Here is a 17,673-nt window from a genome sequence, read left to right on the forward strand (position 1 = left end):
AAACCATTAAGCAACTCAATGTTTTTTCCTACAATTAAAGCAGTTCCGAGATGTGTTCAGAAAAAAAAAAAAAGTGTGACGCGCTTTGGTTAAAATGGCCCATGTAGGTCAAGAGTGACAATACAACTTCTTCACCCAGCGAAACGTGGTAAGAGCACTTTCGACACAATCGATGCCTTGGTTTTTGTGTAGCCCAAATGCTTCACGACAAACCAAATCAAGTTCTTCTTTTATAAGACACAATTGTTCAAACAGGAAGGAAATTCGGCGTTAGGACTGTAACTCGTACAAGTTTTGGACAAATATCCCATCCATTAATACACAGGTGTTAAACTTAAGGCCCGGGGGCCAGATACGTCCCGCCACATCATTTTATGTGGCCTGCGAAGACAAATTGTGCATCAAATTCGTGTCATTACTACAATTGCAAATTGTCTTCACTTTTAATATATATTTTAAAAATATTTGACGAGTTTTTACTTGTCTGATTTGAAAACGAGTTATTTGCCAGTTTGTTTTGTAGCTTTTACTGTATATAATGTGAGGTGCTCATACATTTATTTGTGTTGACAGTCATAATGGCCCTCCGAAAGAAGCTATGACTACAATGCGGCCCGCGAAAAAAATGAGTTTGACACCCCTGCACTAATAGATGCTAATCCTGTGAAGTGTTGGGTAAGTCATCTTGTTTAAACTCAAACCTGGTTGTTTTTACCAGATGATTTTCTACTGTGCCTCTAAAAAAAACCTTAAACAGTTGCACTAAATACAACTAAATACAGTTACACCAAATATAAACTCTTGGAAACCATAATAATGGAACATTATTTAATTTAAATATAAAAGCGGTAGTAAAACTTTATTTAAAAACAGTCTTGCCACCCAGACAGGAACGTTAAAGTGTTTGCAATGTTGTCTAAAGAAGTGTTGTTAACTGAGCGGTTTATTGGCATTGTGATTCTCAGAAGAGGCAAAGCAGTCCAAATGGACCTGATACAGAAACACAAATAAAAGGCACACAAAAACAAGCCGATGGAGCAAAAAGCCAAGTCACAAATGCATTTAGGTCGACTTGATCCCAAATCAAACAATCTAAAGGGATAATTCCGCGTTGAGATGGCGCTCTGGCAGCAGCGTCCAGCGACCACTTAACGCCAAAACTGCCCTTTTATCTATTTTATATATTTATTTATTCATCATTCCACATTAATGACTTCGGAGAAGCATCATCCTCATTTAGCTGAGCCCCTGCTTTTACATTTAAGGTGATTTAAGGTGATTTCGACCACTCAACAAAAAAAAAAAAAAAGCTCACCAAGCGCTCACACACTCAGGTGCCGACTAGACGGGCTGCGGCAGCGTGAGGTCAGGAAAAAGTAATGCTGACAATAATCTTTCATGTTTATTTTGGGTCTGATTTTTGGCTTTAGCTTGTAATCCACATCCTAACAGCATTATGTCGTGCCGCAGCAAGCTGGATTTTTCCATTAAGAGATCTGCTTGCGTCCATTAAGCTGTTTGCGCCGACGTGCACACATCGACACACGTTTTCACACTACTTATTCTCAAAGGTAACTTTGTGAATGATCGTCTCACAAGTGTTTTTGTGTTGAAATTTAATAATGTCATGAGTACATTACCATTAGGATTTACTTACTTGTGGAATTTGAAGAATAAAAGTAGTGTTAGCTGTGAGCCCTGAGGCGCACACTTACTTGGAAAAAGGCTAAATCAGGTGAGTACAAAAAAAACCACGTAACGATTCAGGTATGTAAGGAGAGTCAGCTAGCGAGTGTCGTCTTCCCACAGGCGATCCGTCAGGTCGTCGGCTTTGAAGCCGGCTGGCGGCGTAAGCCGACACCCGCAAAGACGCCCTTAATGGCCGCCTTAATGCGCTTGATGATTGTCTGGCAGTGGAGGAGGTGCCGTTAAAAAAAAATAAAAATGGGTATCGTGAGTTTGGCCTCGAGGAAGACACGGAAACTGGATCCTGTCCATTATGTCTGCTTTTTACTAAAAAGTCTGCTGACAAAAAAATAAAAGCTCCTCTTACATGCTTGAAGGTGGAACCGTACGTGCACGGAAAAAAAAACCCCAGCTGCTCGGATACATTTACTATCTGACGTGTTAAAGAAGGTCACTAGTTGAGTAGCGTTGAGGCGTGAAAAAAGAGGATTCGATATCCGATCTTGAGATCTTTGCAAGTGGAACGATTTGATTTGCACCTTTCAAATCAAAATCAACTTTCCGATTCAAAACGATTTTGGGGTACACTGCTAATGTGAATGCAGAACCGATTTGCAGGTTTGTGATTACGTGCGTATTTGCGCAGTGGATGTATAGCTTTGGATTTACTTTCTTTGCGTCACTGATTTATGTGTTGGTGTCATTCAAATACGTGTTTGGATGAGCATGTGTTCATACCTGTATTTACATGTTTCTGTATTTGATGGATAGGTTTGCAATGTGGCGTCTGATTAATTGATACCTCGTACATGATTTGTTTGACTTGTTTGGAGTCTTTGGCTTTGTTTTGTGTGTTTGTGTCTCCGGTACCTTGTGCTTGTGTTAACGTCTAATGTGGCGGCGGCGGCGGTTATCATGAATAACTGGTGAGTGGAGAGAAGCTGCGTGTCCTCTCCGTCTTGTTTCTCGGCATAACGAGCCGCCTCATAAATAAATGCATGGCCCTAATTAGCCGGCACGGTGGCGACTTCGGAGACGTACAAGATGAAGATCATGATGATGATGATGAGGGCATGGGGAGGCATCCTTTTGGAGCAGATGCTAACCTCCAGCAGCTCCTTTCATGTAAATCTATTAAGCTGCTCCTCACTGGGCGCTGATCCTTTTGCTTCTCGGCCCGCCAGCTGGACTCCGGCAATGGCGATAATCTCGAGACTGCGTACCGTCAAAGCACTGAGACACGGAGTGTGAATGAAAAGGAAAAGGCAAAAAAAAAAAAAAAAGACCATCCAAGGAAAAAAGGGAGTGTGGATAAAAATTGTTCAGCAAGCTTGGATACTTGACCTGATTGTTATTAAATTGAATTAAAGTCCAGAGTTAAAAAAAAAAAAAAAAAAAAAGAGGACGAAGACTAATAAGACATTTTCAGTGACAACTTTAGCCGGTTATCATTCAAAATAAATGAGGTACTTGGCCTGAAATGATAAAGATCATAAAAAAATCGAAAGTGGTGGAACACCGGCAAGGAACGCAGTCTCTTTTGACCTCAGCTACCATTGACGCTTTAGCCGTTTCTCATTAAAAATCAATTCGTCTTTTGGCCTAAAATGTCTCACGAAAGTCAAAGGATAATTGAAACTGGTTGAAAAGAATCATGGACTAATTTCTGCTTCTACCGACACTTTACCCGCTTCTCATTAAAAATCCATCAAGCTCTTAGCTTCAAATGGTATCTGAAGAAAATCTGGAAAATTAAAATGAGAAAAGTGACAAGAATTGAGTACCAATTTGACATTTTTACCTGGTTATCATTAAACATCAACAGGCTACGTGACTCAAATGTCATCATTGGAGGAGTTGTGCCTTTACAAAAAGGACCTCATCGAGCACGTCATTGACACTTTACTCGATTATCGTTAAAAATCCATCGGCCAAAAAAAAACCTGACCTGAGAGGGGGTTAGTAGGAAGTTGACAAGGGACATTTTGTGAGTTTGATGCTCATTCTGGTGTGTTGCGTCCTGACAGGAAACGGCGGCAAAGTGGGTCTCATGTTGCGCTCTAAGTTACACCCCACACACACACACACGTACACACACACACACACGCACACGAGCATCAACATTTGTCCCAAGCAATTTGCCGAGTGCTGCGGATCAGCAGCAGTGCATCAGGGCCGGACATTAGCAATATTAGCGCTCCGTATGTGCGCCCGGTCACCTGACGCTCAAGGTCACCTTCATTAAATGCCCGCCCTCTAATCAAATCTCGCACGGCAACCCGTTTATTTATAGACCCCCCCCCCCCCCCCCCCCACACACACACACACACACACACACAAATAGCTTTTGGTTGTTTAACTGTGATGGCAGGAAATAGGATTAAAGACAAGCAAATTACCTAAGTGGGCCGGCCGCTCTCTGAGCAACGAACATGACATCCCTCCGTTATTGGACTCGGACCCACAAGTTCCAATCTGGACCGAGAGTGTTATGAATGAAAAAAGGATCTTCACTCCCATAGTTTGTTAGTGTGCCACCAAGTGGTGATGGGAGCTGTCCCCCAAAAAGTATGATGGGCTTATGCGTCGCAACGGCGCAGACCAGCTGGCCAACTATCGCCGATCATGCACAAAAACAACAAGCGCTCGCCCTTAAAACTCGTCATTCTCAATCCAATCACTTTGTCTGGAGTAATTAAAATGATTATCTTAATGAGCTTAATTAACTACATTTGACTACGGGACACAGCCATATGGCGGTGGAAAACAAAGACGGCAGCTAATTAATGTTAAAATAATGCAGGTTTTAATTAACTCAACCCCGAGGCGTCAACATTTTCACATGTATCCCAGCTGATAATTAAAAAGTCCTCCTGCCCGAGCTGTTTTTTTTTCCTCCTTCTCTTTCTCGTCGTCGTACTTGTGAGCTAATTAAATCTGGAAATAAATTAGCAACGCCGCAACGCCACAACGCTCCAAATATGAAGATGACTTAACTTTCTAATGAAATTAATTAGCTACGCTGGACGGAGGGACGGACGGAGACTCGTCCGTCAGCCTCGGGCGGTGCATTTGCAATTGCAATCAAGATGTGGCTCTCTCAGCCAATCAGAATGCTTGTACAGCAGTCCCCCTCCCCCTGCCCCCTACCAAAAAAGAATTTAGCCTGTAGCATTCAATAGTCGCACATAGCTTGTAACCTGTAGCATATAATTTAGCATGTAGCCTCTAGAATACAAAGTATGCAATGAACATTGGGTATAAAAAGTCTGCACACCCCTCTTCAAGGTAGTATGTGCTGCTGCCCGTTGAATGACTTGAACTAAACTTCTTTTATCCATGAAATAATTTATCTTGGTCTAATATCTTTCACATCAAATCTGGCATTTGTACAGGGGTGTGTAGACTTTTTATGTCATTCACTGGGATTCTGATATATTGATGCCCCTGGTTTGTACACCAGGAGAGGGAGAAAGTGATGTGAGTATGGTGGGGTTGGGTGCCCTGCCACAAGGCCATGTCAGGACCTGCTCCACAGCCGGCGAGGGCCTTCATGTTAGCCTATTAGTGAAGACCCCCCCCCCACACACACACCCCATGGCTCGGCGGCTCTGGGGCGTGACGCCGTGTTCACAGGGGAGGCACAAACGTGATAATGTGTAGTGTGTAGCCTGTAGCATACAATGTAGCTGGTAGAACACAATGTAACATGTTGCCTGTGTAATGAAATGCACCCGAGTACGCATTATTTCTAGCATGTAGCTTATAGCCTGTAGCAGACATCATGTTTAGGATTTTGGACACTTGGTTCATTAAAGTTCATTAACATAAAATAACTAACAAATGTCAAAATGATTGTGTGCTTCACTCTGATTGGCCTACCGGTGTTTCAGGAGAGTGACTGAACAACGGCTTCAGACCTTCTTGAATCTCTTTTAAGCAAAAGTGCTCGTCTTGCTTAATTGAGAGAACAAGACAGAGGTCATGTTGGCCACCCAAAGAAATGAGCAAAAACATATCAAGATTTTATTTCGAGGCCAATGCGCCTGACAGGGGTTAAAAAGTAGCCTCCCCCTCTCCGCACGGCGTAACGTTGCAATTACGCTAACAACCTGCCCAAGGGAAGAGAAACGACGCTGATAAAAGTCAAGAAGATAACGTTCTTATCTTCATCTAACGACCGGGCCGGCTTTCATTTGTCAGGCTGGAGTGTGAACAAGTGAAGCTCGCCACGTCGTATATGTTGTAGCGTGTAACCTACTACACTGTACGATGTAGCATATAGCGCCTGGTATACAAATTCTTTGAAGCTGGCTCGCAATCCCGTGTAAGCTACACGTACTAACAGCAATCAAGGGAGGGATAACATTATTTTGTGTTTTTCTGTGTGCTGCTAACAGTTGCTAATTAGCGCCTTATCACTCTCTGCGCCGAGGAGTATTTATAACTCGTCTCCCGCAACAAACGGGATCCGCGTGGCCAACGGCCAGCGACGACATTTTGCCGGAGCTAATTAGCCGCATCGTTGCCCTGACAACATTTGTGAGCAAAACGTTGCAGCGCGTGTGTCATGTCATGTAAGTGTTACTCTTAATTTTTGTAACCCTCGACACTTGAAGTGGTTCTTTTTGTTACACCTCTCGTCATCTTGGAGCTAATGAGTCAACTGTCCCTTTAAGAAGCAGACCTCCATGTGATTGGTCAATGTTGCATGACTGAAAAGACCAACATGCTCAAATCAAATATGTATGTACAGGCTGTTCATTATTCAAAGTAGTTGGCGTATCAAAAAAACTAAGAAGATCGAAAATTCTCTTTATATGATTGTTTGGTGTTTTGATAACTGCTTCCAGGTACATGGTTCATTAAGACAAAAAGAATGTTTGCATGTTTGGTTATTGGACACTTGGTTCATTAAAACCAAGTAATGGCAAGCATATGTCTCCAGGAGAATTTTGTTACTAGCTCACTGCTAACCCAAATATACAGACTTGTTCGCTGTCGCTTTTAGACAGCGGCGTCATGCTCAGCTGGCGGCATCTTACACACACGCATACACACACACTCTTGTAGATTCATTTGAAGGGCTGGCTGACTTGTGATTCCTTTTAATTAACGGGAGAATTAGCGGCTTTGTTAGCGTGCCCTCCCGCAGGAAATGAGCCGCAGGGCTAACAAAAGCAGGACGACGCGCTTGTGACATTTTCAGCAAGTTTTGCCAAGCGATGCCCCCCAACGCCTTGAGGCTAAAATTCACGGTGCAAAAATGTTAGCAGACGCTCTAGATCACAGTTTGTTGCTGGTAGCGCAAAATGCTACCACGACGGCTATCTATGTCATTTCAGAATTGGAGGATAATTCAATGATTTTCTATTTTAAAAAATCTACATTTTATTTTATTTTTATTTTTTTTGCGTTTTCAAGAAAACTATATGCACTCTGGAATTTTTTTTTACTTCATCTAATCTAATGTTTTAAGGTTGGCTCAAAGTTTTCAGGTTGTCTTAATTTAAATCCTTATCCATATGGCCTATCCCCATTACAACTAATACGCTTACATTAGCACCAAAGGACAACTCAGAGTCTTCAATGAACCCATAAGGGAGTGTCACCTTGTCCCGGCAGCTGCTCAGTTATTCCCCCCGCACTACCACTTTGCCACCCCAGACCGCTGCCTCAACGGGCCTGTCTGGTGTGATGTACGCGGCGGCTACGCTATCTCCCGCCGCAGAGCCCGGCGCGATTGTTCTTGATATTTTTATGACGGCACCCTCAATCATAAACGTAGATTAGCGATTAGCTATCGCAAACTTGGTAGCGCATTAGCATGGCGCGGAATAGCATCTGCATGCTATTATGGAAATGCTAACATCTGCTAACTGGCATGAGCGTGTTGAAATGACCTCTCGGGTCTCTCGGTCTTTCTGCTACTTTCTCCTACCTCCGGGTACAGATCAACAGCTTGAAGCAAGCACATGTCTATTGAAGAGTGTTTCTAGAAAAGGGCTATCTTTTTTAAGTCGGATGCATTGATATTACTATTGTTGTTGTTGTTGTTATGAATTACGCAAGTGATGTCTCATTTCTTGACCACGAAAGAGTTCAAATAGGCGCTAAGGAATGTGTTACAAAATGGTGTTTTAATAAGTTAACATTTAAATGTTTATCGTGATCGGAAAGATTGAATCTTGGCAATCTTCACCTCTTTCGGGTGGTTTTGCAGCATATCACACCAACTGTTGCGGACAGACAACATGACGAGGGAGTAATCCTTTTCGCTTTGAAGCGTCCATTTTGGGTCAATTTCCAGTATGCTCTCTTCCCGAGAAAAAGGCCGTCGCTCGTCCCGGGGCATCCGTGCAAAGTGCTGTCGACAGCAACGTGAGGTGCGAGGACAGCGGCGGCCACATTGGATCACATCAGCGCTGGCGGTCGGACGCCATCGCCCACCGCGGTGTCCCTGTCACCAATCGCGCGCACGCACACACGCACGTACACACATGCAGCACTATCACGTCAATGCTGCTTAACTAATGTTATTAATGACTTCATTAACATTTCCATAATCTATTTTAATAAATCCAAGGCGGCGTTAATGAGTGCTGGGGGGGCTGTAGGCGATGGCGGCGAATGGAAATTCGAAGAGCAGCCTGACTCATGTCATGTGACTGATGTCATGTGACTGGGGGGTATGTGCCTAATAACGGGGTCCTTTTTATATTAGCTGTCTTGTCCCGCTCAGGTGTTGCTCAAAGAAAAGAGTAGAAAGACTATCAGAGTGTATGAGAAAGCACTTCCTCCTCCCATCTCCTATAGTAGACCATATAAAACATTTCAAATTTTTTGTACTTCTGGGTGGCAGAATATTTACTGGCTACCGCTGACCTTAACCGAAATATGACAAAATTGCGCCGCCAGATAGACTGTACCCTAAAAGGTTGAGGTTATTTTTTTCCTTTCATTACTGTCAAACGTTCCGGAGTCTGGAAAACTGAGGAAAAGTATTTCTCCAATGTCCAGTCTCGGGACGATGAGTTCCAGCAGTGTCACACGGCCGGTGCGGTAAAAGGTCCTTATGAGGAGAGGTGGTCTTCACAGTCAGGCCCCCCTGCCAGCCCCCCGCGGCACTGGTGCCAGCGTCCTGCTGCCCCATGTCAGGGATGTCAGGCTGCATCCAACTCACCCCTTGGGGAGCTGCAACGAGACCCCCCCCCATCCCTCCCTGACAGACCACATCAGGGTAGGAGAACGGTACGACTTCCGTCTACTAACTCAGACTTACCTCCTTCAACCATCTACTACTTCCTGTCTTGGATTATACAGTACATAATATTCTCCTGGTACTTGATACTAGTTCGAACCAGCATGAGTGCAAGTATTGTATTTTTGTTGCTAGCGTCGCAATAAGAACTCCGACCAAGTCGCGGTTCGAAATGCGGTGCTGTTAATTACAGGTATGTGTTTTATGACTCTGACCTTTATGCGCTAAACTAATCAATCAATATGGGAGGGAGGCAGCCTATTGGGAATATTTACATATGCAGATTCCCAAAGTAGGCCACGGTTTATCCCCACACAATCATTATTAATATCTGGACAGTCAACCCAAATACATTTTCTGCATATTTTACACAACCGTCATGTTATTAATTAGCCGCCGCTGTGGTAAAGTTGGCTCAGCCATGTTTGACCCACATGACTAGGGTTTTCTCGGACACAAAAATATTAATAATTAGAATTCATTCTTAAATCACTCAGATACATAAAAGTAAGCTAACAGCTAGTTTTAGCGTTCATCATCATTTTAGTTTGTTTGCTAGCGAGACCCTACTTTCTAGTTGATGAAAAATTATGTCCTAGTCTCATTTTTAATTAACAAACTGACAAATGAGGAAAAGAATAATCAGTGCCTGCGTAAGAGCTGTTAATACTCACCCTCCTCTTTGTTTGTTAGCTAGCCAGCCACTTCCCGGTTCAGGGAGAATGCTTCCTTCTATTGCTTCTTGATATCTATTGTAAGTCTTAGTGTCATTAATTTAGCTTTTTATATAGTATTTTTATTGTCTTTGTAGTTGTATTATTTTATGAGGTATGTACAATGCTTTGTTACAACTGCAGCTGTTGTGAAATGTACATAAATTTGTACTGCATTATCGTATATCATAATGTGCCTCTTGTAGGGTGTTCGGGTTAGTCAGTCACATCAGAAGCAAACGTGTTACACAAGCGTCAGCTGCGATGCACTTTGAACGGATGAAGGTTCGAGTGTGCAGCTGTGCATTCTTGCTGAAGACACTCAGACTTGCTGGTGCATGAGCTACAGTAGTAGCCCCCTGAAAAACACGCCCGCAAATGCTACACAAGCCGACGTGTCCTGACAAAGAGGGAAAGTCGTCATGTTTGATTAAAAAGTTGAAAACATGTTTGCTTTGGCACTGGAGCATCGGAAGTTCTGTCTTGCCTCCGGGTACTGCGAGCCCCGTAATAAATCAAAAAATTTTCAGGAAAACTAAGGCCCGTTGGCCATATCGGGACACCATTTAATTTTCAGAAAACTAAAAATACATCAAAGGAACAAGTAAGTAGCTAACGAACTAGCTAACTCAATCGTTGTGATTCCAAAAAATGAAAAAGTCTTGAGCAAGCTAGCTTGAAAACGGTGTTGTTTTGAAATGCTTGTGTCTGTCTTTCTGTTGGCTTACCTGCCAAAGTCTAAATAACCTGATGCCATTTTTTATCATGTGAGCATAGTGCTGAGCAAACAGGAATGTGTGATTAGGACTTTTAATGATGACTCCAACTTGACAAAGTCTTGCCGCAAAAATAAATCACGAGCTCGGAGAGTCACATCAGATCTACTTTTTTCTTCAACTTTTTGAGACCAACACTCATCATCATCCCTCATCGTCATCATCGCCATAATGGCAGCCGCCCACGTCCACGTAATTTAAAAACTCATAATGTGCAACGACGTGATGGCTGACGTTTTATCGTGAAAGGTTCAATCAGGATCCTGCCGATACGCGTCGTAACTATTGCAATCAGACGCCCCGACATTGGAGCCACATCTTAATTGACCAAAACCGCATGATTTACTCTGTTCCCCCCCCCGCACACTCTTTATGTTAGCCTAGCTTCTCCATATTTTTAGTTAGTTACTATGGTTAGCGTACATGTTGGAAAATTGTAGCGTACTCAGGCCAATCAGACCTTTAATGTCATGATTTTGTCCTTAAATGTGTTAGCTTGTTATTTAACATACTAAATATGTATGATTTGTGTGAAAATAAACTAAGATCGATTTTTGAGGGTACTTTACTGGAGGAAGAACTTTTGTTTAAAAAAAAATTAAGTCATCACTTGTTAGCATAGCCTGCCAATGAAACGTTTCAACATGCTTTTTGGATAACAATAACCAAGAATTCAATATTTAGCTTTGGCATAATGACATATTCACAATATTTGTATGATGCGTTTAATTCGTCCATTAGCATCACAAGGTTACAAATCAGTGATTAGCATAAATGATGCTAATGTTCTTTTCTCCCCATAGTTATTTATGACACATTATGGTGATAATGGTGATCCTAGCAATGCATTTAAGCCTAATGAGCCAAGACGGTGGTAAATCAGCGGCGGATAGATTGATACATTGCTTGTCTTTGCCAGGATTTTTCCTGCCAGAAGGCCACCGCTAATGCTAACACTACCACGTGAGGAGGAACTAACCCTAACCCTAACACTACCTTTCCAGATGGATAACAGGCCCACTTTAGGAGCATAATGTTAGCATTAGCTAACAACAGCACCATATCAATATTTTATAGTATGTTTACAACATTGTTTACCTTCGTACAGACCAAGGTGTTCCTGTATTTTTTTTAATTAAAAAGTTTTGCAGCGATTTGAACAACTTTAGTAGTTAGCAATAGTTTTCACAGACAATGTAGCAGGAAATATGGTGCTCTTTAGAAACAAAATGGTAAACGCTATGTTCTAAATTTATAATCAGTTAGGAGTACGGTAATTACAGCTTATTTTTTTCAGTATGTTCTATTTGTATTTTATGATCTCAATATATTCTGCTTTACTTTGTTTTGGAATGAGAGATAAAGTGCATATGGGAGCCAAACCCCAAACAGTTGTTGTGCGTTAATTCCTTAGTAAACCATTTAATCACCTTCAGATGGGAACAACTTTAAAGGTCAGTCAGCAGATGCTTCCCGGTGGTCGGCCATGAGCAAAAACAAAACAGATATATGACAACAAATCGAGCAAAAAATTAGCCCCCTGACACCAGTTTGACATAAGATGTGTGAAAAATTGTTTGAGAATAAATGTACAAAATAAAATTTGAAAAATTGAGAAAGGCAGCCATTTTGATTTGAAGCAGCCATTTTGTGGTGAATATTATGGCTCAAAAGTTTAAAAAAAGAACCCCTGGCACCAGTTTGACTGTTGAACAAAAAAAAACTTGGTGTAACATGTCATTCACAAAAACCTTTGAGGCCCCATGCCCGGAATGGAGCAGAAAGTAGCTCAACAAGGAGCCAATTCAGTGCAAACTCTTGCGAGGGAAGGTGGCCAAATACGCCCTGATTTTTCATAATAATCAAAGCTCAGGTTGGCAAATTTTGTGTTATTTTTCACAGTACTAATGCCATTCATTGGAGTAAGAGGCACAAATGGACATATCGATTGTCCTATGAATGCGTTGGAAGCACAGAAAAGAAGAAACAAAGTGCGCTTTTGCTAATGCGTGTCGCTGTTAAAAAGACTCTTGCGTGTATTGTGGGATCAAAGCTATGGGGTGGCAATTACTGTTCATTTGCAGCCTGATGCTCATCAGTGGCCACAAAATGAAAAGGCGATAATAAGCATTATGAAATATCAAAGGAGAACAGAAATCCAAATAAAAGGAGGCGTGTGTGCGTGTGTGTGCGTGTGCGTGTGCGTGTGTGTGTGTGTGTGTGTGTGTTTGTGTGTGTGAGAGAATTAACGTGTATAATAGAAATAATCACCTTCACATGGATTTTAATTCACTTGGTTATAATCATAGAAAATTGCTCCTCTGGAGAAAATTTTTATTAATTTTTTTTTTTAACTAAAAGTGCCTAAAACGCGCACAAACCAAAGTGATTATTGTAATAACACACTTTAAAAAAACTGTCAAATGCACAAGTTGATCATTAATTGTTACATGTAGAAAAGAACTCAGATTTTAAATGAAAATTTAATTACTTTGGCTTTGCTGCTTAATTAGGTAAATAATGATATTCTCAAGATGTTTTTACAAAGAAAGCTTTCTTGGACGTAGATTTGGTTTCATTCCATTGAATAAAAATCAACAATGTACACGTGCCAAGGTATCGCTAACCCTGCTAGCTGAGAGCTGTTTTTGTTTACCCTCCCGCTTGTCGGAAAGCTGATCCGGCCTTCATGCGTGTGATGACATAAAATCTTTATGCAACGAAAAACAATCGGCACCAATAATTAATCTATAAACAAACGTGTGGATTCTCGTTTTTATTCTTTCCCGCACTCTTGCCTTTTCACTAATGAGCGCACTTTTGCGTGGAACGAGGCTCGTAAAAGCTGGCCTTGGAGCGGTCTTGAATGAAATACGGCTGCCATCACAGCAATCAGCGCTGGCCTAATTGTTGTTATTGGCGCTTTCAAGGAGAGCAGAGCAATTAAAAGTAGTTGAAAGCGCCAATTAGCTCGCACATGTCTAACAGCTAACAACAAAATATGTTCGCTGATGAATGAGCGTACTTATAGCTGACATTCAGAAAAGTTCAATGCGAGTGAATTGAAAAGCCAAGCCTGAAAAGTCACAGGGAGTCGGCCCAAAAAGTCACATCACTTTGGTCCTTTCAAGATGTCCTTCCAAGAAGTCCTTCCAAGGTCACCTCCTCATATCCCTTTGCCTCTTTGCCACCAAATTCAAAATACAACATGTTTTGGTCACTGTGTATGAGCGGAGCGTGACAGCAAAGTTTTACTGACTATTCTTAGCTTTGCGTGGCTTGGCTTCCATTTGGCCGGTAGGGTAACGCTGCGAAAAGATGTGCTGATGCGGCAGATATCGTCGGCGGCGTGGCGAGCGAGCGTGTGATCGGGCGGGCGTCTGATGTACGGCCACGTTTGCGGGTAATAACAGCGTCTCTCCACGCCTCCTGTTGATTTAGATCAAGGTCATTAACGCTGATGTGTCAGTGGGGGAGGAGAAGGAGGCAGTGATTGGGACATTAATCCTGCACAAATAGTTATCAGCCTGCAGAGGGGACCATCCTAAAAGAGAGAAAAAAAAAAAAAAAAGTACTCCTCTCTAGTGGAGGCTGAAAAATGCGCCGAGTCGCGGTGGGCAGACACTATCTGTCGCGACTTTTCACAGCGGCGACACGTGTGCTGCTCAACAAGTCATCATTCTCAGAAGCCGGCAACTGCGCTTAGAGACAACTCAAACAAAGCACAAAAAACAAACACCAAAGTTCGGATAAGACAGACTTGCATTTATCACTCAAAACGTTCTTGAACAATATCCGCTCACAAGTGAAATGAATCATTAGTTGTAGTTTGTGCTCAGCTACTATTTGCATCAGATACTTTTTGGCTATTGTGACCGTTTTCTACAAATCAATGCTCTGAGAGATGAAAGAAATTCAAGAAATAAGTCATTCCGCCCTTGAGTAAAAGTTATTTTTAGAAAATTTCTTTTTTCTGAAAAGAAAAGACTTGTCACCCTAAAGAAAAATCATTGAAGGCTTGACAACTCTTCTGAATCAAAGACGGCAGCCATTTTGCAGGTAAGCGTTACACAAAGGAAGATGTCGGAAGATTATGCCCAAGAAATTATCTTTATAGTAGGATATTCCAAAATTCTTCTTTCTTAGACGGGATTAAATTAGATAGCGCTTTAATTTCCACTTTTATTCAGTCGCCAGGTTAACGTTTGCACGCTTTTAATCAGCCGGCTCGCCACCAAGACAAAGGCGGGGTCAGCCCTCACCAATCGCACTCTCTCGCTTCAAATGAAACGGATCAGTTTTACATGCCAGGATTAAACGGAAGTTTCTGGAAAAGTACACTGTCGCACCTGAGTCCGTGCCTTTTCTTTTACTTTGCCTTGACAAAGGCGAGGGTGGTCACATAAAAGCCAAATTTTCAGAGGTTTAACGCGGCGCCGTTGAAAATTCCCACCCTCGTCGAAGGTGAAGCGGCAACACTTTATCCGGTAAACGATACGACAAGGCAGCGTTAACCTTTAACGGCAGCGGTGGCAGAGAGCCTCCATTAACGAGAGTAAATAATCTTCTGGGCTGGCCTTTCTTCTCGACAAGCGTGCTAATTAAACGGAGCGTCCGAAGGTGCCAATTAGGAGCGCTCGAGAGGCGGCAAGTACGACAATGCCCCGCCGGTGTGCAAATGGCAAGCCAGTGCGTAAATCACAAATTCTCGAAAAATACAAAGTCCGGGAGAAACAAGCCAGATTTTGTCATGTAAAAATTTTCAGTTGTGACTTGAAAAAGTTCATAATCTTTCTTGACATTTTTTGAAGATTGTTTCCTCCAAAATACAACTTTTTTGTACACGTTTAAATGTGATTATACATATTTTAAAAGTTAAAAGTCGATGCCATATAGTATGCTATAAAAACAAGTCTAGTGAATATTTGAATATGGTGTTTGTAAATCGTGGTTCTTACATATTGACAGCAATTGAGGCAGGTCAACTGTAATCCAAATTTTGAAGCCAATCAAATTCCGATGTCCGCTGATAGTTTGACTTCCGCTGTTAAAGTTGCGCTTGGCTTGTATTTGCTCGGTGTTCGTATCGTCTCCGCTCGATATGATGAGTCGTGTTGTCATGTCACCTGCTGCAAATTATTTTTCCCTTTGGTGACAGGCAGTAACCCGGTAATGACCTCGTTTTGAAGATTCATGCCGTTAAAGAAGAGCAATAACACGCAAGAAGTGACGGCAATCGGTGGCAAGCGTGCTATTGAAATTTGATCAAGATGTTATTTTTCATTAATTAATCATTTTTCCTTTTTTTGCTGAGGTCACATTTCCATCAAGGTAGCCCGTCTGGGCTTGATTAGCATCCGTGGCGCATCCCCCGCCGTAACCAAGCGGGCTACTTAAAGACGATTTACGATATCTTTAAAAGTTGATGGCCGAGGATTTGGGAATTATTCATAAGAGCGCCCCCTCGTTCGTCACGGAGCCTGCGAACAAACGCTCGTCTTCGTACTTTTTCAAATGAAGCGGCGGTCTGATGAGCTATTTGTATGCGCGCACGCGTCCAAGCCGACAGCGTAATTAAGGAAAATGTGTCTCAGCTTACAATTTTTTTTTTACATGCCTGCAAATGATTCACCAATGAATCTTTTGGACAAAGCAATCGTGCCCCAAAGATTTTTCTAGAAAGAAAACCATCAATTTTCATTTCCTCATGAAAAATGACCCCCAAAAAAGATTGATATTGTTTGAGAAAATAACTATATTTTGAAGAAAATGCCAAATTTTAAAAACATTTCGAGAAAGAAAGTCATCTTTATCAATTTTAATCCCATGAAAAATTACTTTTAAAAAAATAGATGACTTAAGAAACATGGCTAAAATCTAAACAAAATATTAGGAAATAAATATTACAACTCTTTTCTCACATTTTTTTTCAACAGATACCAGCATAAAAGTCCTAATTTTTTTAAAAAAACATTATTTAATTACAAAAGTTGTCCATCCTCCTCTGCTAATCTTCATTCTCATCATCAGTATCGTTGTTGTTGTAATGGTCATCCTGGGCTGGCTGCCGAGGCGATGGCGCCGCTGCTCGAGTGTCCTCGGGCGGCGCCAGCTCACTTTTGTGCAACTTATCGTCTCGTAATGACACCATCACGCGGGTCCTCGGGTGCAGGGTTTTTACGCGCGCACACACAAATCTACATACTTTGTGAGTGTACAGAGAAGGAAAAAGCGTCCTTATCTGGATCCACACGTAATTACGCGGTCTACATTTCAAATGCTGGCAATTTCATATGCTCTATTTAAGCGTCCTGCGCAACACGTTTGCTACAGTCGAGGCACAAAGAAATGTTCTTTGACAAAACAAAAAACTTCCAAAGTATGTTTGATTTTTGTTGATAAGAGCGCTATTGTTGTTTGTCGGTAGCATCTCATTCCCTCAGTCCTCCCCTCAGCCCCGCTAATCAGGGCCAAAGACAGGAAATCGCCCCCCTCCCCTCGCCGCCGCCGGAGTCCCACGACCGCTCGTTAGTGCCGCGCCCTCCTGCGCTGACCAGCTACTTTGTGCTAATTAGTGGCCAACGTGAGCCGCGGACATGCCAGGCCGCTGCCAGCAGGCCCCGCACGTGCTCGCGACCGCCATCTCCATCCTGTCGTCCGTGGGCGACTTGTGTCACATGGGGTGAAGGGGGGTTGGCGTCCCTCCCCTCCACTCCGCTCCCGACAAAAATCTGAATAATGAAGCGCAACGCGGCAACATGATTGCTTGTGACACACCTACTCTGCTAATTATTGCTGTAAGGCCAAAGTGCTAATGAAATGAATGCATTCCCTTGCCCCCCCCACCTTCCTCCCATGCATTAACATAACTCATTGCCTCATGTGGCCCACATTCGACATCCACCGAGATCATCATGAGGGAGGCTTAGTGATGCGCTAAAAATGAAGTGTTTTGTGAAGGTGATTTTTTTTTTTTTTTTTTTTTACATTTCAATATCTAAATTCAAATTTTTCCACAAAAAACAACTCCTTTGACAAAATATTGCATGGTTCAATATTGTACTTGTCTATTCTGAAATCTTGCTCAGAAATAGTCTGGCAAAACATCTTGAAATGAGTTTGTGTAGTGACACAGCTACTGTGCTAATTATTGCTGTGAGGCCAAAATGTTAATGACATGAACGTAACCCCGCCTGCTGCCGTCGCAGCCACACGGACACATGACTGGCGGCGATGG

General features: G+C 42.3%; 1 long non-coding RNA gene across 2 annotated transcripts in view; it reads left to right on the forward strand.

Annotated features, from left to right (window-relative positions):
* Window positions 1-17,673, forward strand: part of LOC148388256 (uncharacterized) — a 42,793-nt gene that overhangs the window by 1,003 nt on the left and 24,117 nt on the right. Inside the window, exons 2-4 of one of the 2 annotated variants that reach the window (XR_015861965.1) lie at window positions 41-148; window positions 574-675; window positions 11,356-12,098. This is a non-coding gene — a long non-coding RNA (uncharacterized LOC148388256). Of the gene's footprint in view, window positions 1-40; window positions 149-573; window positions 676-11,355; window positions 12,099-17,673 lie in introns of those variants that run through there. The other variant, XR_015861964.1, reaches the window with a different exon arrangement.

Source organism: Syngnathus floridae, chromosome 13 (assembly GCF_059516105.1).
Source record: "Syngnathus floridae isolate MCC-2025c chromosome 13, RoL_Sflo_1.0, whole genome shotgun sequence".
NCBI lineage: Eukaryota > Metazoa > Chordata > Actinopteri > Syngnathiformes > Syngnathidae > Syngnathus > Syngnathus floridae.